This window comes from Cetorhinus maximus, chromosome 25 (assembly GCF_964194155.1).
Source record: "Cetorhinus maximus chromosome 25, sCetMax3.hap1.1, whole genome shotgun sequence".
NCBI classification, from domain to species: domain Eukaryota; kingdom Metazoa; phylum Chordata; class Chondrichthyes; order Lamniformes; family Cetorhinidae; genus Cetorhinus; species Cetorhinus maximus.
In genome coordinates, this window is record NC_135903.1 from 19,388,485 (window position 1) to 19,415,784 (window position 27,300).

Consider the following 27,300-nt stretch of genomic DNA (forward strand, 5'->3'; position numbering starts at 1 on the left):
ACAAAAACCTTTGTTTCGAATTATTCACAGTGCAAACTGTGAAGTACAACATTGCTCTTTTCTGGTAGAAAACAGGTCTAACATATTAAGCATTTCATCAGGCAAACGTATGACAGGACCAAGGGACTTGCATTTGTAAATGGCCCTTGTTAGGAGGAAATGAACTGTTTTTGCTTATTACCATTAATAAAGATGTTGCCCAATTTACATTTGGTGTAAAATGGCGACACGGTGCCAAACTTAGTGATAAAGACAGAAAAATAAAAACAAAAATCAGCAATGGGAACGTGACTTGGCTCACAGGAGCTTATTTCTCTCCCATCACAACACCCAACCATCCCTTTAATGACTCCAATATGTTTAACTCCACTAGCCACCCTGGTAAAACATATGCAATCTTATTCAATCTGAGCTTTGCTTCAAAGCTGTGCTCCCCAAAATCAATTTTAAATTCACTTTTCATTCATTTCCGATTATGTTCTCTGGAGCTACTTCCCTGGCTTATTTTAAAGTAGCATTCTGTGTTTACATTCTCTATACTAGTAAAATATATATTTAACTCCTTTCCTTTTAGTGTAGAGTTTTAGTGTCTCCAATATTTCTCTGTTATATCTCATTCTTCTTTACAATATTATCATACACTTAGAAGATACCTTTCAGTGCAAAATGCCTCAAATTGCTCTGCGGAATGAATTGCCCTTTCCATTGTATGTTGGAAAAAACTGCTACCCAATCTATCCCAGTTTTCTAGCTTGAGGGGAACATACAAGAAAGGTGAAATGGAGAATCAAAATGAACTCAGAAGTTAAAATGAAAAAGGTAGATGAATTGTGTCATGTCCACATACAACTTCCTAATATTTCAAAGAAATTTAGAGGCGACATAGATCTTTGAAGCTCCTTGCCCAGCAATTATTCTTTAGGAGAAGGTGTTCAGGCATGTGGTGTCTGACTGGTTTCAATGGTGTTTATAATAAATACAAGAAAATGTAAATTAGAGCATATTTCCAGTAGAAGCTTTCCAAATACTGAGTGTTAAATATAATTAAACATTCAGCATGTGCATTCATAGACGCCAGGAGCAATTCAAAGTTAATTAGCATAAAAATGTGTAAATACAGGTATAAGGTACAGAGAGCTGCAGGGTGCAGAGAACACAACTGATGAAAATGATTTTGAGATATATTCCAGACATTAGTGGTGCTATTTAAAGAAAAACAAATTAAAAAGGGTCAGGACATCTGCTCAGTGAGGGCACGGTAGATTTAAAGCATTAAATTGCAAGAAGTGTAAAGATTTTCCCAGCTGAACATCAGGAAAACCAAAGTCGTCTATTTGGCTCCTTCCACTCTCTGTACACTATTTCTCACTCAAGCATCCTACCACACCCTCCCAACACCAGCCCCCCACCCCCCCCACCCCACCCCACCCACTCCCCACCCTTTGGTTTCTCACTTTGTTTACACGTTTTCTCTGATTGCTGACTAGGGTTAAATTGGATAAGATCTGAAAATAGGGAAATAGTGATTGCACTGTATAATTATCTTACCCTTTCATTGAGCTACAGACTGGATGTTCAATTCATGCTCTCTGCTGTTTTCCCATGATTACAGCTAGCGCTACACATCTAGTTCACTGACTGCATGGATCAGCAAGAGTCCCAATATCGCAAGTGGCTCGCACTACTTAAAGGTAGCCTGAAGGGTTGGTACTTGCACTTCATTGTTTCCCCATCCGCTCAACACACCCTTACCCTTGTTCTTTTCTCATTTCAGATGTCCGAAAGCTGGAACCTTTCCAGTCAGAGGAGAAAGAGGAACAAGACAGCGAAGCTGAAGACACATGGTCACTTGGTCTTACACTCGCAACCATCAGCTTAGACACTGACACTGCATGTATTTGAGGCTGGTAGAGGAGGGATCTGTATATAATAAGATATCAGGCACAAACATGCAGAAGCCAGGATGTTGGTACAGGATAATACCAGCTCGCTAGAGGGCGAGTTCATACATTAGTTCTGCTGAAGAGAAGTCAGATGAGGACTTCATTGGCCCAGACTGCAGAGACCAGTGACAGGCATACATAACCAAATGTTTGGTGCATTGGAAACCGTACACACCATGTCAAGGAACATGCAGGTGTCCAGCTCAAACTTGGCACAGGGCTTTGTGCAGAGCTTGGAGCCTTTCCAATACGAACAGGTAGTCGCTTCCATCAGCATAACTGGGAAATCCACCATGATGCAGTGTCTGATGATTGATATGCAGGCACAAACAACATTTATCAAATTCACTATTATTAAAATTAATGCATGGTTAATGGTACAGCCTATCAAAATAAGACTTGACCTGTTTAAAAAAAAATAATATTCAACATAGTGTTATGACACGGCAGATGATGTGTGCCAGGTGGACTGAATCCATGAGGGAAACTTGGTCGTGCTATCACAACAGTTTTACAATTTTTATTTATTTCAAGATGCGGACACTGAATTCAGAAGTAATAAGTCCACCAAGACTTTTAGAGATTTAAAAAAATTAAAATATTTATTAACAAAATAAAAAATGTCAAGCACATAAATAAGACTACAATTAAGACTATAATAATTCTTAAAATTCCTAATTAACCTGACTCCCAGTTATACCCCCTTTAAGGCAACAGTCCAAAAATAGACTTTAGATTTTAAACAGGCCCAGCAAATTAACATAATACCCTGGATAGTGGAATTCCAAATGGCTTTTCTCCACTTTCAGTAGACAACAAACTTATGCACAAATACTGAAGGCTTCATTAAGGCTATTTCATACACTTCTGTTAGATCTCACATGGCCTTCTCCTGATACATAGCCTCATTCTCCTTTATATATGTTTCTTTCTTTTAATATGTAAATTCTATTATTTCATATGTCTTTGAAACTGTATCTCCCTCATAATCTAAAAGCTTTCATGTTGATCCTATTCATTGTCAGTAGCCTTTGGGAAAAATAAACACATTCCTTAGTCTTGCTTATCTGGCTAGTTGTAAACAGACTAAAATCCCTTTGAAATCCAAATCTCCCTTCATCTATCTAAAAATGCAAATTCCCTTCACACCTTACTTACATGCTAAGCCAGCATCAATGTTTACTCATTAGCATATCAAGCACCTATCTTATGTTAATGAGTTAAAGCTTGCCATCTACTTGACTCCAAATGTAACTAAATCACACACAGACAGACCCAACTATACTTACCCCCCTAAACCCATTTCACAATAAACCATAAAGATATTATGAAAATTATTATACTTTCATGACAATAACCTATCCTGAGGATTGTCTGCTATAGTGACGTATAGCTCCAGAAAGTAGAAAGCTACGTGTTAGAACTTTCAAATGACCAATTCTCAGCATGCAAATCTTAGCAACAACCTAAGATTAGCGACAGCTCATTTTAGGATATATGTTCTTTGATGCGGGGTTTCATTTATTTTTTTTTAAGAGAAAATAGCCAGAGATGAGTTCTGAATGTGTTTCCCAATCTAAAATGTGAAACAATCTCTTCCAAAAGGAAGATGAAAATCAAATTCAATCTAATTTGTTCCATCCAATTACAGTCTTTGTTTCTACAACAAGTTTTATTTTGTATTGGTTTTCTGGTATTTCTGTGCTTATGTGAAGTAATGTGCTCTGCAGTAAACAGGCGTGTGTAAGACCGGACAGTCTGCTTGTTGAACATGCTGCCCAGAAACTTCTAAAATGAAAATCAGGCAGAGCTTGGTTTTGGATACTGAAGTCCCTTCGTGCCATTATGTATCAGATGGAATGAAACATGGGTGCCTACCTGAAAACTATCACGAAAAATGACACAGCCCCAAAAGTTTGACCACTCAAAAACAGCTCCAACATGTGGAAATGAATATTTAAATGGGCTTTATAACTTGAGTTGTAAATGTGCTCAAGATTCTTTCATTTGTATCAGAGGCAACAAAAACAAGTACATGAAATCTTGAAAGCTAAAAGTGGTGAAGGCACAATTAGTAGTGCGTTTCTAGGAGGCCAGGGCCGTGGTCCCCAGAAAATGTTTATATTAAAAATAGACAATTGTAAGCACTTTTTGTACTTCACCCTTGAGATTTTTAACATTAAAAAGTAAAAAAGAAAGTGATGTTTGTTTCCTTTTCAGCTAACCAAACTATTACCTCCCCCAAGTTACCACCATAGTCACTGCCACATCCTTCCCCCTACCTCACACCATCCCAGTTCCCAAACGCATAGCAGCCTATAAGACTTAGATCACAGAGACCCTGTGCTCTAACCAACTCACTCTCCTTTCATAAAAATATTCTTCTTCTCCAACCCTCCCAGTTAAGCTGACATTCTTCCAGCGTTTCAACAGGGTGGAAAATTAGGGACAACATGCCTGTGATTTTATGGTTGGTATTTCATGTGCATGTTTATACTACCATCAATGCCACTTTAACCCTTTTCTCTTCAATAAGCAATCAAAAATAGCTATATAATGCATTCCTCATGTCATGGACAACTTCAGGTATTTTCTTTTATTTTTGCTTGTGTTCAATATATTTGTGTGGGGATATGTATTTTCTTACCGTCAAAGTGGTTGATTCAATTTTAATAAATCAGCAGCAAGCTTTTGTATGTTTAAAAATGAAGCTTATTTTATTTCTCATACACTTGCCCCAAAGGATGATGAAAACTTGATTGACATTTAGACACACACTCACTCACACACACACACACACACACACACACACACATACAGATGAAGACACAAAAAGGTCATTATAAAAACAAAATTTAGCTCAGCCTCTATTTTGGTACCAGTCTGGTGTTTCTTAACTAAGTTGACACTTTGGGTGGAATGAAGGTCTTGCAAAAGCAGAGATTTCTCATAGCTGCGAAGGTTCTTATGGTGGATCAGCCCGGAGGCGTATTTCTCAGGTGAACTTGAAGGTGGAACAGGTTACAGGAGAGAGCCATTCTTTCTCTTTCAAGATAGTGCAGCTAAATACTTTTGCTGCTTAGCTGACTGCAGCAGTCTGATGGGGCTTTACTTGCGGGACTCTCTCTCTGATGGAAATCTCTTGAAAGACAGTTTGAGTTCTGCCAATATATCTTTTAGCAGGAAGCAAAGATGGCTGTCTTATCATATGGTCACCCATGAAGTGTTGAGACACTGTCCAAATAAGGTGCTGTGTTAATCCAATAAGCCATCTGGGTTGGGTTCTCCCATCTGTGGTTTTGGCCAGCCACAAGCCCTTTGTTTAAAAAGGCAAATCAGCATTGTTACAATGAAGATGTCAATGACCTTGTTTACCTTTTGTGTCTGAATGACCCTTTTAAATTAGTTTCAGGAAGAGCATTGAGTCAACATCAGTCTGGAAGGGCCCTTTTGTTCCCTCTTGAGTTAGGGAGTGTTTCAATCCACAAAATAAGTCAGGTGATCCACGGGCACTGCCAGAAGCACTTCAATAACCTGCTGCGCTCAGGAAGGGTGTGTACCATGTTGGCATGGGTCAGTGTGATCCATTGCTTTGGGCTGACCATCCCCCCCATGCATCTCAGGGGTGTAAGAGCCTGAGTGCCAACTGTCAATAACGCTGGAGCTGGCCAACGGAGTGAACCCTGGCTGCTTTGACTGAGCGCCTTGTGCCTTGAGGGCCATGAATCGGATCTGCCCTGCCAGGTGCTCCTCAGCTGGGGTTGGCCAGGCTGCAATGGCGCTGCAGGTAGAGAGTGGACTAATCAATGCTCCTCTGTCTTTTCAGGAGAAGACATTCCATAACAATATTGAAAGGATGTGAACAGGAGGAGGATCCCCACACCTTCTCATCTTCTCCTGTTATAGGCAGGAGCCGTGGAGCTCGAGAGGTGCCATGCACCTCGGTCAACCGGTGTCAGATGAAGGTAACGGTGTAGTGCTCTGATGTGAGAGTTTCGGCTTGTGTAACCGCACTAGTGCAGTCTCTTCATTGATGGGAGCCTCGAACCTGGAGTTCCCATTGATCATTGAAAGACGAGGGCGCCGTGATGCAGATCTCCGCTGTCTCACCAGGTGTGTCTGGCATACATAGGGACAGTGTGATGACTTTAACTAATGATATGCCCTTCTTCTCCCTTTTAGGTTCACCAACAAACATTCACTCTCTGGACCCAAAGACACTGGACACCGGAAGATCACCATGCTCCCCAATGCGTCACACCCACTCTCTAAAGCAGGCACCAGCGCAGATACCAGCGTCTCGGTGGGCATTAGTTTGGTGGATAGTATCTCAGTGTACATTGGTGACGGCACTTCACACTCGCTTGAGGTACAGGCAGAGAAAGAGAGTGCCCAGGGCACCAGCAGTCCGAGGACTGCTAGGGTCCAGGACAATGCTCAGTCAAAGGTAGATGATGAGCCTCTTGAGTTGTCCATTAGGCAGCAGATGCTGGACATCCAGTGGGGTGCGCGGGAGGGTCTGGCGGAGATCCATGAGGGCATGCGTGGCATGTTCTCCGTTGTGGAGTCCCTGCGGAGCATGAGCACTGCGTTGACCCTCATGACCGAGAGCACTGCCTCCTCCATTGAGAGAGTGGCGACTCTCGTGGGGAGGCAATTCCAGGAACAAAATAAGGGGTTCCTGGGGTTGCACTCGGACCTGGGAGCCTTCACACAGGCACTGACCTCAGCTGGTCAGTGTCTGTGTGTGAGATGGATGGGGCACCCAGTATCCCAGCTAGGTGTCCGTCCATCAGTGGTGAGCAGGGAGATCCAGAGCAACCTCACATTGGCTGCTTGTCATCTCTGCAGGCTCCTCTCAGGGTGCTCTGGATGACGGCAGCAGCTCCTCTGCCTCTCTGCCAGTGACCATGGCATCTGATGAGACTGCAACGACTGGGGAGATGCCAGCCGTGGCACTGGCCACTCCCTCCCAGGCGGGTCCAGCACAGGCTCCACTGGCCAGAGGACGACCACCAAGGTCATCAAGGCCAACAGGACAGCAGAGTCAGCAGGCTGTCTCCAATGCTGGTGCCAGCGATGGGGAGCACCTAGACATGGCACTCGTAAATGTAAGTTTAAAGCACCTTAAGCACAAGAGGGACTGGACACGGGTGATCTTTTGTTCCACTATTTTGATTTTCTTTTTTTTAATGGTGTGAGTACCAACACCATTTTTTTCTGTTCAAGACTTGAGTTCGAACACAAAATTAAATTTGCTTTTGTGTTAGTGGCCTGAGGATACTTCATTTATATTGTAGGTGCAGGGTAGGCCAGTATGTATTGCTGGACTTGGGTGGTTCGAAACTTTATTGCACAGGCACTGAGCGTATTTTGGGGGCCAAGGCAAAGGTCAATTCTGCAATCTACAATGGAGCCAGCAGCAGCCCTGGCATGAGGTGGTAGTTCTTATTTAGCAGCCTAGCTGAAGGAGCGTTGGATTAAGGTGTCCCTGGTGTCCCTGCCTCCCTGGAGGTTACCGAGGTCTGGCTCCACGCTCTCAGCATTCTCCTCACCGTGCTCCACTTCTGGATTCATCCTTCGTGGCCTGTGCAGCTGCGTCAACATTCTCCTCCTCCAGTGAGTTCCCCCTTGCCAGTGCCAGATTGTGGAGAGTGCAGCATGCAACCACTATCAGTGACATAGGGTCTGGGGGGGCAATGGAGTGCGCCCCCTGAACGGTCCAGACATTAGAAGTGCATCTTGAGAAGACCAATGGTTCTCACTACCACAGCACTTTTGGAGGCATGGCTCCTGTTGTACTGCTGCTTGGCCTCTGTTTTTGGATGGTGGAGAGGCGTCATGAGCCACCTTTTCAACGGATAGCCCTGGTCACCCAGCAGCCACCCATCCAGTCGGGCTGGAGCACTGAAGAGCCTCTGCAGCTAGGAGTGTCTCATGATGTAAGCGTCATGGGAGCTGCCTGGGTACCTTGCACAGACTTGCAGAATCTGCATCCTGTGATCACACACTATCTGCATGTCCATGGAGTGGAAGCCCTTCCTGTTGACGAAGGCACCGGGCTGACCCACTGGCGCCTTGATGGCCACATGTGTGCAATCGATGGCACCCTGGACGTGGGGGAACCCAGCAATCGCTGCAAACCCTCTGGCTCACTCCGTCTGGCTGACCTCATCCATACGGAAATGAAGGAAAGTCAATACCCACCTGAACAGAGCTTCTGTCACCATTTTGATGCAACTCTGGACAACTGATTGGGAGACGCCATAAAGTTTCCCCACTGACCCCTGGAAAGAGCCGGAGGCATAGAAGTTGAGGGTCACTGTGACCTTCAGAGCCACTGGCATGGGGTGTCCACCCACACAGCTGGAGCTGATCTCAGGGCCGATCATCTGGCAAATGGAGGCCACTGTCTCCCTGGAGAGCCAGAGCCTCCTTCGGCATTGCACCTCAGACATATTGAGGTAGCTGCATCACCGCCTGTAAACCCTGGCAGCAGGTTGGTGGTGTCTTCTGTAGCATCTTCCGCCTTGGATTTCCTGTTGGTCCTGCGCCCCTTGTGCTTACATCTCTCCTCCCACAGGTCTGTCCCCTGGAAGCTGCATTGGGACACGTGGCCTCCTCTCCATTCTACCCACCTGGTCCTCCTCAGAGGAGGTACCACCAGCAGAGAGCAGAATCGCCATTACCAGGGTGAGGGAAGTCTGTCTGATACTTGGAAGGGTCTATACCGTCCGAATCCTCAGGGGGCCTGGAAGACACCAATGAGTCCTGAAGTGAAGCCTGGAAAGGCTAAGAATGAAGCACCGATCAGAGAATAAGCTGCCAAGTCTCAATAAGCCACCAGGAGCAAGTTACATCCGAAACCCCTCACTACTCACATTGACAATGCTGCTGACCCTTCTTATCCCGCCCACGGGTGAGTTTTTACAAATTGTGGCTTGCCCACCTGCCTGTTTTGCCTGTGCAATGAGCGAAACCTCGCACGGGCATCGTTAAATCGCCGTCAATTGGGTCGTCAAGGGCCTTAACTTGTCTTTTAATTAATAGCGGGTGCGGTTCCGACTTCCACGTGCGCCAGCTGAGCGAAATATTGCGCAAGTGCATGATGACATCAGTATACTCGCCCGACGTCATTGTGGGTCATTTTACGCTCGAGCAGGTTGAGCGCGTGCCCACCCACTCAGTGAAAATTTCTGCCCTGAGTAACAATTTTGCCGGGTGTGAGAAAGTAAAGAGTTTGGCTCTTGCCTGGCATCTGCATTTGATCTTTCACTGGGGGTGAATTTGCTTCTTTTGCGATTTATTTGGGAGGTAAGGAAAAGACTGCTGACATGGACAGAATGATATCATTTCTTCTTGTATTACTGAAGCACACCTCTGACCAAACTAATCAAGGAATACACTGACAGCTTCTATATAAATGGCTCTGGACTAAAGCTTGTTACTTGTCTGGGGTACGTGATGGTAAAAAAAAACACAAAATGGATCATCAATGGGTAAGACTGTCATATTCTGCTTCTTTCTAATCACTTTTTTATCCCTGATATCCCTGAGGCAAAGGACCAAGCAATTTTCTTCGCAATCATAAAACACAGGGACCAACTTATGAACTCTACTCTCCTGATCAATGCAACTTTGCTGATTTATAAATCCACGGAAGCTGCGTATATCTCAATAGCAATGATTTATTTGCACCCATTGAGTTTTGGCATTTGCGTGCAAACAATATTCCAAGACAAGGCTGTAAAATGTTAATTTCTGTCCGTTGCCAACTCTGTCAGTGTGAAGTACTGATGGTTGGCATCTATATTTGAAAGCAACAGCTATTAAAGGCTTTCAAATTTATTTTGCCAAAAATAGAAACATTAGAAGTCCTGCCATGATTTTATACCCTATCCAGTTTTGGACTTGCCAAAAACTAGTAAGCAGAGCAATAGCAACAGTGACCAAACCATCTGGGCAGTGTAATCTGATCTTGTTAACATTCCATTATGTTTAGTTTAGTGCATTCCAATCAAATCACTTCACTGGAGTAACTGATGCAAAGGCAGCAACAACTTACGCTTAGGTAGTGTCTTCGATATCGAAAAATGTCCAAAGTGCTTTACATAGGTGTGGGGAAATCTGAAGGATGGTGCACAACCAGTCTTCCCTATGGCTAGAGTTGACGTGGTTCCATAATGTTGTATAGAATAGAATCATAGAATCGTTACAGTGTAGAAAAATGCCATCTGGCCCACTGTGTCCCTGCTGGCTCTTCCAAGGGGCAATTCACGTTCTGTCACTCCCCTGCCCTCTCCCCACTCCCCCCTCCCCCCATCCCTGCACATTCCTCCTTATCAGATATTTAGAAAATGTAGAAAGATTTATGGCACAGAAGGAGGCCACTCTGCCCATCGTGTCTGTGCTGGCCGAAAAACAAGCCCCCTGAGCTTAATCTCATTTTCCAGCGCTTAGTCCATAGCCCTGGAGGTTATGGGGCTTCAGGTACATATCCAGACACCTTTTAAATGAGTTAAGGGTTTTTGCCTCTCCTACCCTTTTAGGCAGTGAGTTCCAGACCCCCTCAACCCTCTGGGTGAAAAATATTTTTCTTCATTTCCCCCCTAATTTTTCTAACTATCATTTTAAATCTATGCTCCCTAGTCACTGGCCTCTCTGCTAAGGGAAATAGATCCTTCCCAGCCACACTATCCAGGCCCCTCACAACCTTGTACAACTCAATCAAATCTCCCCTCAACCTCCACTGTTCCAAGAAAAACAACTCCAGCCTATACAAACTTTCCTCAAAACTGCAAATTTCCAGCACTGGCAATCTTGTAAATCTCTTCTGTATCCTCTCTAGTGGAATTACATCCCTTCAATAATGAGGTGCTCAAGTTGTGGCTTAACTAGTGTTTTATATAGTTCAAGCATAACCTCCCTGCTCTTATATTCGATGCCTCGGCTAATAAAGGAAAGCATTCCACAAGCCTTCTTAACCACCTTATCAACCTGTCCTGCTACCTTCAAGGTTCTGTGGATATGCACTCCAAGATCCCTCATTTTCTCCACACCTCTCAGTATCCTCCCATTTATTGTGTATTCTTTTGCCTTGTTTGACCTCCCCAAATGCATCACCTCACACTTCTCTGGGTTGAATTCCATTTGCCATTTTTCTGCCCACCTGACCAGTCCATTGATATCTTCCTGCAGTCTACAGCAATGCTCCTTGCTATCAACCACACAGCCAACTTTTGAGTCATCTGTAAACTTCTTGATCATGCTCCTTGCATTTAAGTCCAAATGTATTACAAAAAGCAGAAGACCTAGTACTGAGCCCTGCAAAACCCCACTGGAAACAGCCTTCCTGTTGCAAAAACACCCGTCAACCATTCCCCTTTGTTTCCTGCCACTGAACCAATTTTGTATCCAGCTTGCTACATTCCCCTGGATCCCATCGGCTTTTATTTTTTTTAACCAGTCTGCCATGTTGGACCTTGCCAAAAGCCTTGCTAAAATCCAGGTAGATCACATCAACTACACTATCCTCATCAATCCTCCTTTTTATCCCCTCAAAAAATGTAATCAAGTTGGTCAGACACGATCTTCCCTTAACAAATCCATGTTGATGGTCCTTGATTACTCCTTGCCTTTCTACATTACAGTTAACCCTGTCTCAGAATTGATTCCAATAATTTGGCCACTACCAAGGTCAGACTGACTGACCTGTAATTCTTTTGTCTATCCCTTTCTCCATTTTTAAACAAAGATACAACGTTAGCAGTCGTCCATACCTGTGGCACCACATCTGCATCCAGTGGAGATTGGAAAATTATGGTCAGAGCATCTGCAATTTCCTCCCTGGCTTCTTTTAACAGCCTGGGGTACATTTCATCCAGCCCTGGTGATTTATCGACTTTCAATACTTCCTCTCTCTCTAAGTTTATCACATTCCTCCTCCTTAACTACAATGTCTGCATTCATCCCCCTCTTTTGTGAAGGCAGACACAAAGTATTCATTGGCCAGAATTTTACGGCCCCTCCTACCCGCCGGGATATTATGGTTACGCCAAACTGAATGGAGATTTAAATGGCTCGCCACATTCACCAGGGGAAGACAGGTCGTGGCAGGGCCATAAAATCCTGGCCATTAAGAACCATACCCACATCTTCTGCCTCCACATATGGATTACCTTTTTGGTCTTTTATGGACCCTACTCTTTCCCTTAGTTACCTCTTACTCTTAATGTATTGGTAAAACATCTTTGGGCTCTCCTTGATTTTACTTGCCAATGTTCTTTCATGCCCTCTCTTTGCTTTCCTAATTTCTTTTTTGATTTCACCCCTGGACTTTCTATACTCCTCTCAGCTTTCTGTGATGTTGAGTACTCAGTGTCTGACATAAGCTTTCCTTTTCTGTCTTATCTTACCCTGTATGCTCCTTGACATCCAGGGGGCTCTAGATTTGGCCATCCCAACTGTTTTCTTTGTTTACTCTGAACCTCTTGAATCTCCCCTTTGAATGCCTCCCATTGCTCTGACACTGATTCACTTTCAAGTAGCTATTTCCAATCCAGTTTTGCTAAATCACTCCTCAGCTTAGTAAAACTGGCCTTACCCCAGTTTAGAACTTTAACTCCTGTTCTATCTTTGTCCTTTTCCATATTTAAGTTAAAACTAACTGAATTATGATCGCTACGCCAAAATGCTTCCCCACTGTCACTCCTTCTGCATGCCCAGCTTTGTTTCCTAAAACTAAGTCCAGAATGTATGGTGTGTAAGTGGACCTGCTATATACTGGCCAAGAAAGTTCTCCTGAATGCACCAAAAATTCCTTTCCCTCCATTCCTGTCACACTAAAACTATCCCAGAGGACAGCCAAGCTGTTCCAGTACAGCTACAACACTGGCATTTACCCAACAATGTGGAAAACTTCCCAGGTATGTCCTGCCCACAAATATCAGGACAATTCCAAACCAACCACTTACTGCCACATCAGTCTACTCTCAATCATCAGCAAAGTGATGGAAGGGGTCATCAACAGTGCTATCAAGCAGCATCTGCAATAACCTGCTCACTGACACTCAGTTTGGATTCCACCAGGACCACTCAGCTCCTGACTTCATTATAGCCTTAATCCAAACATGGACAAATGAGCTGAACTGAAGAGGTAAGGTGAGGTGAGAGTGACTGCCCAAGACATCAAGGACCCCTAGATGGAGTCAATAGGAATCAAGGGGAAAACACTCAACTGATTGGAGTCATGCCTAGCACAAAGGAAGATGGCTATGGTTGTTGGAGGTCAATCATCTCAGTCCCAAGGCATCACTGCAGGAGTTCCTCAGGGTAGTGTCCTAGGTCCAACCATCTTCAGCTGTTTCATCAATGAACTACCCTCCATCATAAGGTCAGAAGTGGGGTTTTTTGCTGTTGTTGCGTAATGTTCTGCACCATTCGTGACTTCTCAGATACTGAAGCAGTCCATGCCAAATGCGGCATGGCTGGGGCAACATTCAGGCTTGGGTTGACAAGTGGCAAGTAACATTTGTGCCACACAAATGTCAGGCAATGACCATCTCCAACAAGAGAGAACCTAACCATCTCTTGACATTCAATGGCATCATCATGGCTGAATCCCCCACTATCAGCGTACTGAGGGTTACCATTGACCAGAAACTGAATTGGATCAGCCATATAAATACTGTGGCTACAAGAGCAGGCCAGAGACTAGTAACCCTGTGATGAGTAACTCAACTCCTGTCCCCCCAAAGCCTGTCCGCCATCTACAAGGCACAAGCCAGGGGTGTGATGGAATGCTCCCCACTTGCCTGGATGAGTGCAGTTCCAGCAATACTCAAGAAGCTTGACACCATCCAGGACAAAGCAGCCCACTTGATTGGCACACGATCCACCACCTTCAACATCCACTCCCTCAACCATTGACGCACAGTAGCAGCAGTGCGTAGCATCTACAAGATGCACTGCAGCAACTCACCAAGGCTCCTATGATAGCGCCTTCCAAACCCATGACCTCTACCACTAGAAGGATAAGGGCAGCAGTTGCATGGAAACATCACCATCTGCAAGTTTCCATCCAAGCCACTCACCATCCTGACTTGGAAATATATTGTAATTCCCTTATTGTTACTGGGTCAAAATCCTGGAAATCCCTTGCTAACAGCACTGTGGGGGTAGCTGCACCACATGGACTGCAGTGGTTCAAAAAGGCAGCTCACCACCACCCTCTCAAGGGCAATTATGGATGGGTAATAAATGCTGGTCTAGCCAGCGATGCACTGCCATGAAAGAATTTTTTAAAGTTAATATTGGGGTAGTTAAAATCCTCTACTATTACTGCCCTATTGTTTTTGCACTTCTCAGAGATTTACCTACATATTTACTCTTCTATCTCCCTCTGACTGTTTGGGGGTCTGTAGTACACTCCAAGTACTGCCCTTTTTCTATACCTTAGCTCAATCCATATGGCCTCATTTGATGATCCTACTAACATATCATCCTTCCTCACAGCTGTAATTGTTCCTTCAACCAAAATTGCCACTGCCCTTCCTTTTTTAACCCCTTCTATATCTTGTCTGAAAACCCTGTAACCAGGAATGTCTTTAAGACATGTTTCTGCAATAGCTATGATATTATACTGTTACATTTCTACCTGTGCCCTCAGCTCATCTGCATTATTTGCTATACTTCTTGCATTGAAGTATATACCCTTGAGTACTGCCAAAACTCCTTTTTTTTATTTTCTAATCTTTGTTTCCCTTGCCTTCCAGACTCATTCATTAATTTTATGTCTTCCATTTCCATTTCTGATTTTGTCCCATTTGAATTCATCCCCAGGTTCCCATGCTCCTGCCAAATTAGTTTAAACTGTGCCCAGAACCCTCGCAAACCTCCCTGCAAGGATATTTGTCCTAAGCTTGAGGTTCAAACCATCCGGCTTGTACAGGTCCCACCTCCCCTAGAACCAGTCCCAATGCTCCAGGAATCTAACCCCCTCCCTCCTGCACCATCTCTCCAGCCACGCATTCATCTGCTCTAACCTCCTATTTCTGTGCTCACTAGTGCCTGGCACTGGGAGTAATCCAGAAGGTCCCGCTTTTTAATGTCTTTCCTAACTCCTTAAACTCTGCCCTCTGTGCTGTTGGTTCTGATATGGACCATGACCTCTGGCTGTTCACCCTCCCCCTCCAGCTGCTCAGTGACATCGATGACCCTGGCACCTGGTAGGCAACATACCATTCTGGATTCATGTTTGCGGCTGCAAAAACGCCTATCTGCTCCCCTAACTATAGAATTCCCTATCCCTATTGCTCTTCCAGTCTTCCTTGTACCCCCCACGCCCCCCACCCCCCGCCCACCCCCCCCCTATACAACTGAGCCACCCATGGTGGCATAGGCATATGGCGCAGTGTTCAAATTTACTAATGTTATACTCTTTAGACAATATTTGGAAAAGATTTGGAAAACATACTATATAACTGAACTTCAATGTATTTTCTCCCATTGTTTTCCCCTAGAATTCCTATGGCCACCAATTGTAATTTAAGGGGATAAGTGATTTTATTCTGATGCCCTTGTGCATTGCTCTGAACCAATTATTAGGGGGTGGGTGAGATGTAGTCCAGTGATTGTCCCACCAGTTCTTCCTTCCTGAGGAAAACATTCTCTCTTCCACCCCTCAATATTGCAACTGATATCAGGAACTTAGAAATAAGGAACAAAAACAAAATTACCTGGAACAACTCAGCAGGTCTGGCAGCATCGGCGGAGAAGAAAAAAATTGGCGTTTCGAGTCCTCATGACCCTTCAGCAGAACTGAGTGAAGTTAGGAGAGGGGTGAAATATAAGCTGGTTTAAGGCCATGGTGGGGGGTGGGGGCGGAGGAGAAGTTTGGGGCGGTGGGGGGGTTGTAGGGACAAGCAAGCAGTGATACATATGATCAAAAGATGTTACAGACAAAAGAACAGGGAGGTGTTAAAGGTGGTGATATTATCTAAGAGAATGTGCTAATTAAGAATGGATGGCAGGACACTTAAAGTACAGCTCTAGTGGGGGTGGGGTGGAAAGACTGACAGGGTATTATAGTTATAGATTTAAAAATAATGGAAATAGGTGGGAAAAGAAAAATCTATATAAATTATTGGAAAAAACAAAAGGGAGGGGGAAGAAACAGAAATGGGGGTGGGGATGGGGGAGGGAGTTCAAGATCTAAAGTTGTTGAATTCAATATTCAGCCCGGAAGGCTGTAAAGTGCCTAGTCGGAAGATGAGGTGCTGTTCCTCCAGTTTGCGTTGGGCTTCACTGGAACAATGCAGCAAGCCAAGGACAGACATGTGGGCAAGAGAGCAGGGTGGAGTGTTAAAATGGCAAGCGACAGGGAGGTTTGGGTCTTTCTTGCGGACAGACCGCAAGTGTTCTGCAAAGCGGTCACCCAGTTTGCGTTTGGTCTCTCCAATGTAGAGGAGACCGCATTGGGAGCAACGAATGCAGTAGACTAAACCCCACCCCCAATAGAGCTGTACTTTGAGTGTCCTGCCATCCATCCTTAATTAGCACATTCTCTTAGATAATATCACTACCTTTAACACCTCCCTGTTCCTTTGTCTGTAACATCTTTTGATCATCTGTATCACTGTTTGCTTTTCCCTATAAGCCCCCCACCCAACTTCTCTCCCCCACCGCCCCCCCCACCCCCCACCCCGACCTTAAACCAGCTTATATTTCACTCCTCTCCTAACTTCACTCAGTTCTGCTGAAGGGTCATGAGGACTCGAAATGTCAACTCTTTTCTTCTCCACCGATGCTGCCAGACCTGCTGAGTTTTTCCAGGTAATTTTGTTTTTATTTTGTATTTCCAGCATCCGCGGTAGTTTTTTGTTTTTAACTTAGAAATAAGGAGCCTGAGGATGTGTACATGGGCCGCTTAAGCACGATTTCTTTTTGTTCACTGCACTTCTGTCATCAAAACAAACCCTAATAAGCAAAACATTCGCTTCATGTGCTAATGACCCAGCATTGACTGTTGAGCTGTACAAGCCCAGAAGCAAAGATCAGCAGAAAATGCTGGAAAAACTCAGCAGGTCTGGCAGCATCTGTGGAGAGAGAAACAGTTAACATTTCGTGTCCGTATTACTCTTCTTCAGAGCTAAAGAGAAGTAGAAATGTGATGGATTTTATACTGTTTGAGAGTGGGGGAGCAGGTGGAGCAAAATAAAAGGTCAGGGATCGGTGGGAGCTCAGGAGAGATTTGACAAAGATGTGATGGACACAAGGCAAAGGGAATGTAAATGGTAGTGTTAAGGGCTAAAGAAGGTGCAGATAGTGGCATCAAAGTAAGAAAGCAGAATGTGTTAATAGCCAAAAAAGAGTCAGGGCTCTGTGGCACTACCATTAACAATCCCTTCATCTTGTGTCTATGACATTTTTGGCAATCTCTCCTGAGCTCCCATCTATCCCTGACTTTCTATTTTGCTCCACGCCCTTTTAAACAGTATAAAATCCATCACATTTCTACTTCTCTTTAGTTCTGAACAAGAGCCATATGGACTCCAAACATTAACTCTGTTTTTCTCTCCACAGATGCTGCCAGACAGAGATTTTCCAACATTTTCTGCTTTTATTTCAGGTTTCCAGCATCTGCAGTATTTTGCTTTTAGCCTAAATCAGCAACTTGAGAACATGGGATAAATCAGCCTTGCAGGGGACGGGGGGAGTGGAAGGAATGGGGGACAGGATTTTAGTAAAGATGTTATTCTTAATTTTTTTTTTAAGTGAACTTTACAGCATCTAAATTAAATGTGGTGCTTTATCCACAGCTAAGATATGACATGCAGCAATGCTCCATAAAACAAAATGAAACCAGAGCTTATAAGATGATGCTACTCTCTTGTTCCCCTTGCTGCACGCTTAGTTTGATTCCTGCTCTGTGCTGAGGTATCTAAGCTGAGTCATCTCATGCTGACCAAGAGCATCGCCATCAGCTTCTGTGTCCTGGGTCAGGGAAAAAGACATGCATTTGCATAGCATTTTACCATGCGTCTCAGAGATGTCTCAATGCACATATCATTCAGATCATTACTTTGAAGTGCAATGGCCTTATCCAATCAAATGCAGCAGCCATTTTATGCAAAGTATGATTTTAAAACAGTAAGAGATGGACGACCTGTTAATCTGCTTTTGTTTGAGGGGGAGAATCTTATCTAGAGAACTCTGAAGCTCTTTGAATATTGCCATAACATCTTTACCGCCCAGCTGAGCCATTTGAAGAAACGGAGGATATCTTGGTTTCAGGGCATATCTGAAGAGCCACACTCCTCTCAAGACTGTAACGTAATTTTTCATTTTATACTCAATCTGAAGAGTGGGACTTCAGATTGCCATCTGACCACAAAGGATAGTCTCTCCTCAGCCAAGCTGACCTGCAACCTAAGAGGGAACACAGTCAGGTTGGATCGTCACACCTGACCATTGCGGCATTGATGATTGTAGTATAAGGGTACTCAGCATTGTAAGGGTCAATGTGGGACCAGAGAACAATACCACCCACAGTATGATGTAGAGAGACACATGACAGTAGACAGGAGACAGAGTTGTGTAGAGAGTCTGAAGGAAGCCAGCATGAAGATAACGCTGAGTTAGGGCTATACCTTGGAGCTATGTATGTATTGTAAAGTCCTGCCACTTGTGGCAGTTAAATTTCCGCAAAACCTCGCAAACGACAAAATAATGAACGATGAACATGCTTTACAGTGGGGGTCAATTTGATAGGTTCCAGCAATGCAAGGGCAGCATTGGTTTGTGCAGTTAGCTGTACAGCAAACTGTGGTGCCTGCATGCAATAGGCAGGGGGCGCCTCTGAGCAATACAAGACGCATTGAAAATCTTAATAAAAGACAATCCTCATTTAAGAAACAAATGAATCACCTCAAAACTAGCAGACAAAACCAGTGAACATTTCAAAATTGAACAGAGCTGATATTGCTGCTCTGGATCGAGAGACTCGGACACTTCTAGGTTAATCTCTCCGTTCAGGCTGCGCTTCAGCTGCAGCCAGGCCAGGCACCTCTTCTCACCCCCGTCGGAAAGGGGCTTAAAAAGAGAGAAGTAGACGTCCAAGGCCAGGGCTAATGGAAGGAATCCGCTTCCTGAGACATCAACACCATCTGTCCGTTAAAACATGTCAAGGTCTCTGCTCCGTCATGGCTACCATCTCCTTGGGGAAAGAGGAGTGGGGGAAAAAGCGTGGACAAGCAAACAATTGCTCACATGATGTTCGATGCGGAGTACAAAGACTTTAGCGCAGGTAGGCGAATGCGCGAACAAGGAAGTTGTGAAAGGAGGGACTTTACAATAAACAGTTTATGTTCAACCACACAAACCTCTAGACCTCTTAGCGAGACACCAAACAACCTTTACAACAGTGATCCCTCTCCTCACTGGAAAATGCACTTTTGTGGACAGGGTCAGGCTCTGTTATGATGCCGCTCATGTTTCAACAATCTTCCTATTCACATCGTCTATATTTATGTATAAAGAGTAGCTACTTGAACAACGCGTCAAAGGCTCAATGAAAACCGTGGCCAGAATCTTTCCCTCGTCGGGCGGGTTCGGCGGGGGCAGGTGGGGGTGGTCGGGAAGCCGAGTGCCGCCCTCGATCGGCTCCGCACCTCGATTCTACGTGGACGGGCCAATTAAGGACCGCCTAGCGTTAAGTCGCGGCTGTGAAATGAGCAAGAAGGGGCGGCCAGGGGCCGGTGCTCAATGTCCGCCGGGTCCAAGGGCGACCTGGGGGCCCATTCAAAAACCCATTGGAAGGCTGCCAGTGGAGGACGTTGACCTCGTGATGGACAACGTAGCGGGTGGACATGGCAGGCAGGAGGGCAGGTCGCCGGGGCATTCAGCCCCGCGTTTCTCGGGTGAGTGCCTCCATGCCTTCCTGGAGGAAGTGGCAGCATGGAGAGAAATCCTTGTCCCCAGGAACAGGAGGAGGAGACACCCCCACCTCCCCCAAAAGGCCTGGGAGGAGGTGGCATCCAGGGTCTGCAGCCACGGCATGGTGAGGTGCACATGGGTGCAGTGCCAGAAGCAATTTAATGATCTCCTGCGATTGGGAAGAGTGAGTACCGTGTTGGCATGGGTCACTTAGCACAGCAGTTAGGAGCTGCCCATCCCTCTCTTGGACCTCAGAGGGCTCAGAGTGTGAGTGACAAATGTCAATGAGGCAGCATCTGGGCAAGGGGGTGAGCCCTGGCTGCTTGGACTGAGTGTCATGTGGCTCCAGGGTCACGAATCGGCTGAGCCCTGCGAGGTGTTCCTCAGGTGGGGTTAGCCAGGCTGCAACAGCGCTGCTGGTACAAGGTGGACTAATTGGTGCTCCTCTATCCTTTCAGGAGGAAACATCCCATAACAATGCTGAGAGACTGCGGATTGGCAGGGGACCGCCCCACTTACTCATCTTGACCCGATATGAGCAGGAGGCCCTGGAGCTGGAGAAGCACCATGCGCCTAGGTCAACTGACCGCGGTGAGGTTGGGGTGCCACAGGGAGGTAAGAGTGCAGTGCACTGTGGTCAGAATGTCTGTCATTGCAACCATTCCACTGTAGTCTCTATATTGATGTGGGCCTCGAACATGGAATCCCCATTGATAATGGAAAGACGAGGGCACCCTGATCCAGGTGCCAGGCATGCACAGTAACAGTGTAATGACTTCAACTAATAACACGTCCTTGTTCTTCCTTCCAGGCTCACCAGCAGCCCATCGAGTTGAGGAGCCTGAAGGCCCACCACTGACCCCAGAGGACAGCACTCAACAGAACACATCTGCATCACACCCTCTCTGCCAAGCAGGCACCAGCGCAGATACCAGCACCTCGATGGGCATTAGATTAAGTGGGCAGCTAGTATCTCGGAGCACATTGGTGAGGGCACTTCACACTCGCTTGAGATGCAGGCGGAGGCAGAGAGTGCCCAGGGCACCTGCAATCGGAGGAATGCTGAGGACCAGTACAATGCTCAGTCGATGGCTGATGATGAGCCTCTGGAGTCGTCCCTGGGGCAGCAGATGCTGGACATCCAGCAGGGTGTGTGGAAGGATCTGATGGGATACATGTGGGAATGCGTGCCATGTTCTCCATTGTGGAGGAGACCTTGTGGAGCCTGAGCAATGCAATACCCTCATGGCCAAGCACAATGCCTCCTCCATGGAGAGAGTGGCGACTCTCGTGAAGAGGCTCCTCCAGGAGCTGAATCAGGGGATCCTGTGGGTGCGCTCGGACCTGCAAGCCCTCACACCGGCAATGACCACAGGTGGTCACTGTCAGTGTGGGAGATGGATTGGGCACCCAGTATCCCAGCTAGGTGACCATCCATCAATAGTGAGCAGGGAGGTCCAAAGCGACCTCACGTTCACACACGAGCTGCCTGTCGTCTCTGCGGGCTCCACTCAGGGCACTCCAGATGAGGGCAGCAGCTCCTCCACCCCTCTGCCAGTGACCGTGGCATCCGATGAGGCTGCGGTGACTGGGGAAATGAGAGCTGTGGCACTGGCTGTTCCCTCCCAGGCGGGGCCAGCACAGGCTCCACAGGCCAGAGGATGCCCGCCAAGGTCATCAAGGCCAACAGGACAGCAGAGTCAGCAGGCTGTCTGTAGTACTCTCCAAGTATTGCCCCTTTTCTGTACCTTAGCTCAATCCGGTGCCAGCAAGGGGGGAGCACCTAGACATAGCACCCGCAAGCCCAATCTTGAAGCACCTTAATCACAACATGGCCTGATCACAAGTGATATTTGTTTCCCCCACTTTTACATTAATTGTTCATTGGGGTGATAACACCTCTCAATTTCAGTTGTATTATGTATGCCGGGCACCATATCATTAAATGTGTTTCTGTACAACAAGCCTCTGGGTGCTTCATTTGTTCTGCAGGTGCAGGGTAACCCATGATGTTACGAGTGACTTGTTTCTCATTAAACTTTATTGAAATGGCACATAGTGCATGTTGTTGACCAAGCAAATGTTCCTGTCAGAGATCGAGTATGGAGCCTGCAGCCCTGGCATGTGGTGATGGTTCTAATTTGGTAGGCTAGCTGAAGGAGCATTGGATCAAAGCATCCTGGGTGTCCCTGCCTCCTTGGAGGTTGCCCAGGTCAGCGTCTATCTCCTCAACATTATCCTGACCGTGCTCGTCCTCAGACTCACTACTGGACTCATCGTCTGTTGCCTGAGCAGATGCGTCAAGATCTTCTTCCTCCGCTGTGTCCCCCATTTCAGCGCCAGGTTGTGGAGAGTGCAGCAAGCAACCACTATCACATGATCTGGGGGGTACTGGAGTGCACCCCATGAACAGTCCAGGTATTGGAAGCACATCTTGAGAAGGCCGATGGTTCTCTCTACCACAGCCCTTGTGGTGCCGTGGCTCCTATTGTACCATTGCTCAGCCTCTGTTCTTGAATGGTGGAGAGGTGTCATGAGCCACCTTCTGAGGGGATAGCCCTTGTCACCCAACAGCCATCCAACCAGCTGAGCTGGAGCACTGAAGAACCTCAGCACCTTGGAGTATCTCAGGATGTAAGTGTCATGGCAGCTGCCTGGGTACCTTGCACAGACTTGTAGAATCAGCATCCTGTGGTCACACACTATCTGCACGTTCATGGAGTGGAAGCCCTTCCTGTTGACAAAGGCACTGGGCTCACCTGCTGGCGCCTTGATGGCCACATGTGTACAGTCTATTGCACCCTGGACGTGGGGGAAGCCAGCAATGGCCGTGAAGCTTCTGGCTCGCTCTGCCTTGCTGGCCTCATCCGTACAGTAGTGAATGAAAGTCAATGCACGTCTGAACAGAGCATCAGTCACCAGCTTGACACAACTGTGGACAGCTGATTGGGACAATCCACAAAGTTCACCCACTGACCCCTGGAAAGAGCCGGAGGCATAGAAGTTGAGGGCCACTGTGACCTTCAGAGCCAGTGGCATAGGGTGTCCACCCTTACAGCCGGAGCTGATCCCAGGCCCGATCCTCTGACAGATGGAGGTCACTGTCTCCCTTGAGAGACGGAGCCTCCTTCCACATTGCACCGCAGACATATTGAGGTGGCTGCATTGCCACCTGTAAACCCTGGCAGCAGGATAGTGGCGTCTTCCGCCTTGGACTTCCTGCTGGCCCTACGCCCCTCATGCCTGCATCTCTCCTCTCACAGCTGGCTCCCCTGGAAGCTGAATAGGGACACCAGGCCTCCTCCCCCCACCCTCTCTTCCTCAGAGGAGGAGGTGCCTCTAGCAGAGACCACAATCCCCATGCCTAGGGTAAGGGAGGGCTGTCTGATACCTGGAAGGCCCCAAGTGGGATGAATCCTCCGGAGTCCTGAACTGAAGCCTCTTATTTCTGTCAGAGCAGCTCTGAAGCGAAATTAAGATGCCCTTTTCACACAAGCAAGCAGCAGCAAGTTATAAGCTAAAGTACAAACTACTCACATTAACAAGCCCACTCACCCCTTTTATCCCGCCCGTGGATGAGGTTTTTGAAAATGTGGCCTACCCGCCTACCCGCCTGCCCGTTGCGCCCATGCGACGCCCTGAAAATCGCACGGGCTGCGTAAACTCCAGGACAATTGGTGCCTCAAGGGCCTGAACTGGCCTCTTAATTAATGGCGGGTGCGCTTCCTTTTTCATCACGCGCTCGCCAAGCGAAATATCGCGAGGGTGCGCGTTAAAGTCGGCATGCTCAGCTGACGCCAACAGGGTTTATTTCTTGCTCGGGTGTGTCGGCCGCGCGCCCGCATGCTGACCTAAAAATTCTGCCCCGTGGAACTGTGCCCCAACACTGGCCAGCAACTTGACAGGGCGGGAGAAACTATCGAGGGCAGAGGGGCAAATAGTATTTAGAAAAGGTGCTTTTTTTTCTTTCTGCAGCAAAAAGCAGTATTTTATCTTTAGCCAGGATCTGACATGAAGTAATACTTTTTACTTCTGGTTGTTAGAAATATATAAACTCGAGCTTTAAGATAATGGTGATGTCTTTGTTCCCCTTGGAGCCCGCTTGCTGTGAAGCAAGATGAATGATGAATGAAAATGCCAACTGTTCTCTGAGGTGGGAAGCTCTGCCTCTGTGTGGTTATAGTGCTTTCCCGTTTAGTGTAATAATTCATCTCCCCATGATTGTGTTCATGAGGTTACAATATGAATAAACTAAATACAATCACATATATGTTACCACAAAAACGTGGCTTTTTATTTGGGGTAATTTATTTACAGAGGGGATGTTTGGGACACTTTATATTCAGATTCACTGACAACATCAAGATCTGAACAATCAAAGATATCGTACCCTCCTTTGTCAAACTATCCAATTTATGATGCAATTTCAGGAGGAATTAATGCATTAATTACATTATGAAAAATATATAATTTAACATTATTTATAAAGGCAAGAGATGTCAAATATTCGGAATTAAATAATTTTCCATTCACTCCCAGTGTTCAGTATACACTGGTTATATGCACCTTACCCAAAATGTTTAGTCTACAACTCAGTACAGTACCTCCTCCAGGTAGCAATGTGACATTTCTATTTTCCAAAATTGATTGTGGCTACAAACCTACCACCAAAATATAGGTGGTTTTTGTGTCATGTGATATAATGCCTATATGGGAATGGGTTGGTACTGCCAAGACCCTTTAGGGCTGATGCATTTGCCCACGTTGCCCTGTCAGACTACAGATCTTGGTTTTTTTTTTGAAAATTCTTTCATGGGATGTCACTGGCATTTTTTGCCCATCCCTAATTGCCCTTGAACTGAGTGGCTTGGTAGGCCATTTCAGAGGGCAGTTAAGAATCAACCTGGAGTCACATGTAAACTAGACTGCGTAAGGATGGCAGGTTTCCTTCCCTAAAGGACATTAGTGAACTAGCGATAGCAATAGCTGTTATGGTCACCATTACTGAGATTAGCTTTATATTCCAGGTTTATTAATTGAATTTAAATTTCACCAGCTGCTGGGATTTGAACCTGTGTCTCCAGAGCATTAACCTGGGCCTCTGGATTACTGGTTCTTTCACAGTACGACTACATCACCATCGTTCTGCTCCTTCCCCCCAACCCTCCCCCCAAATTATCCTGAATCCCTGTGTGATTTCATGAAATGATCTTCTCAGTCTGGCAGCTACAGGAGAACTGCCATGAACAAAAGGAGGTCACATAGCCATAATCGATCTCACCAGGGCATGCAGTCATGTGAGCAGGAAGCAGCCTACTTAAGCTGTTGAAGAAAATTGGCTGCCCGCCGAAGCTGCTCAATGTGATCTCCCCTCCATGACAACATCAGGAAATCTTTTAAGGTTGCAGTTGGTCAAACAACGTTGCATTCTGGCACTGACTCTCTTTGGTATATTCTTCTCTTTGCTGCTGTCATATGCCTCCAATTCATCTGCAGGGGGTATCTACTCACATACCAGGACTGATGAAAATCCTTGCCTACCTGAGATTTAAGACAAAGGTGTGTCAAGTCCTGATCAGAGAGTTGCTCTACATTGATGTTGCCGCACTAACTTCCATGCTGAGGAACATCTGCAGCAGCAAATGGACAGACTCTCTCACGCCCGCAAAGAGTTTGGTTTGGTCCGTTGGCATCAGGAAGACAATTATCATGGTCCAGGATGTTGCCATACCACCATCTGTCAGCAACGACAATGTGACGCTGGATGTTGTTGATAGCTCCACAATCACTAGCAATCTACCACTGATGCTGAAATCAACATGCGCATTGCAAAAGCTGCAGCTGTTATATCCAAGCTAGTCAGAGAGTGTGGGACAGCAGCAACCTGACTGCAAGTCTATCAAGCCTGTGTCCTCAGTGCATTCCTCTATGGTAACGAGGCCTGGACAACAAAGGCTAAGCAGGAGAAAAGGCTAAACACTTTGCACCTTCACTGTCTCAGATGTATCCTCGCATCTCTTGACAGGGGAAGGTTACCAACTCAGAGGTTCTGGTGTGTGTTAATTCTATCAGCATACACTCATTACGAAGCCAACAACATTCATTGGATGGATAATGGCTGTTTATCCAAAGACCTTGGGTCTTGACCTGATGGACATCGATACCTCCACTACAAGGACAGCTGCAAGCAAGATAGGAAGATGGCAGACATTGACACAGGCTATAACAGTAGCTGTCGAAAGTTACCTCTGGAAGCTAACTGATTGGAAGGGCATTGGAAGAGGCAAGGAGAAACAGAAGGCTCAGTTGGCCAAGAAAAAGGTGAATTCTACACTTTCTCAGTCCACTTTCTTCATCCGAAGCAAATGCGGCAGAGACTACAATGGCAGAGTGGAGCTCCTGAGCTACACCAGGCGATGCTTAACACAGAATTGACAACCAAAACACAAGTCATCATCTCACAAGATGGAAGGCTGCCAAAGAAAAAGAGAGCTGATGGAGAGGAGAATTTTAAACCATCAGCCTGAGCTGGAATATATTTGAAACCCTACAAGTGAATGGACAGTATTCCAACATTGAACTTCCCAATCTCCATTAACTGGTCTATTTTCAGTTGCTAAGATGGAGAATGTAATCAACTGTTATACAACGCCTGCCAAGTACTGCAATCAATCAGACACACAATCCCAGGAGTTGAAAAGATGCTAGTTTTGCCTGGGATGCAGCTGTAATACTAAATTACTTCAATGTAATCATGTATTTAGTTTGAATTTTGTTGGCAATTTAAGCATATAGCACAGTCTCTATTGGTTGCAAAGGTTAAATGTGGGGAATTGGGATGAATCACTGGAACGAACCCTGATGAAAACAATGCAAATGAAAGAGCTAAAGGCAGCTGTTTCTTTATACCCAGTGGACAAATGTGTAAGTCACCAGCCTTTGCTGTTTGACTTGAAACCTCCCGTGACATTTGGTACAAATCAAAGCATCTGACAGATCCAATGTTGTTTTATCTCCAGCACCATCTTTGTCAGGTTGGCAACAAGTAGATTAAAAACATAATGCCAACAAAATTATTTTAATTAATTTGAGCTTAATTGTATTTGTTTATCTACATTCCATTTTCATCTCATTTTGTTGTAAAGATTTCCATCAATATGACTGTAACTGCTGATAACTGCCTTGGCTTTGTATACTGTTATGACCATAGCCGGTGTTAATTGCTGCATAAACCAAACCCCGTAGCCCTTTTTTTTTGTATTCTGAAACCGGGAAGAAGGTCTCAGCAGTAAGAGGTCCAGTAATGCTTTTGGGATTAAAAAAAATTAAAAGTAAAAGTTTTATTAACAAAAAGAAAAGAAAACATAAGCATACAAGATTACAGTTACACAATTAAGGTTAGCCTTACAAAACATTCCCCCAA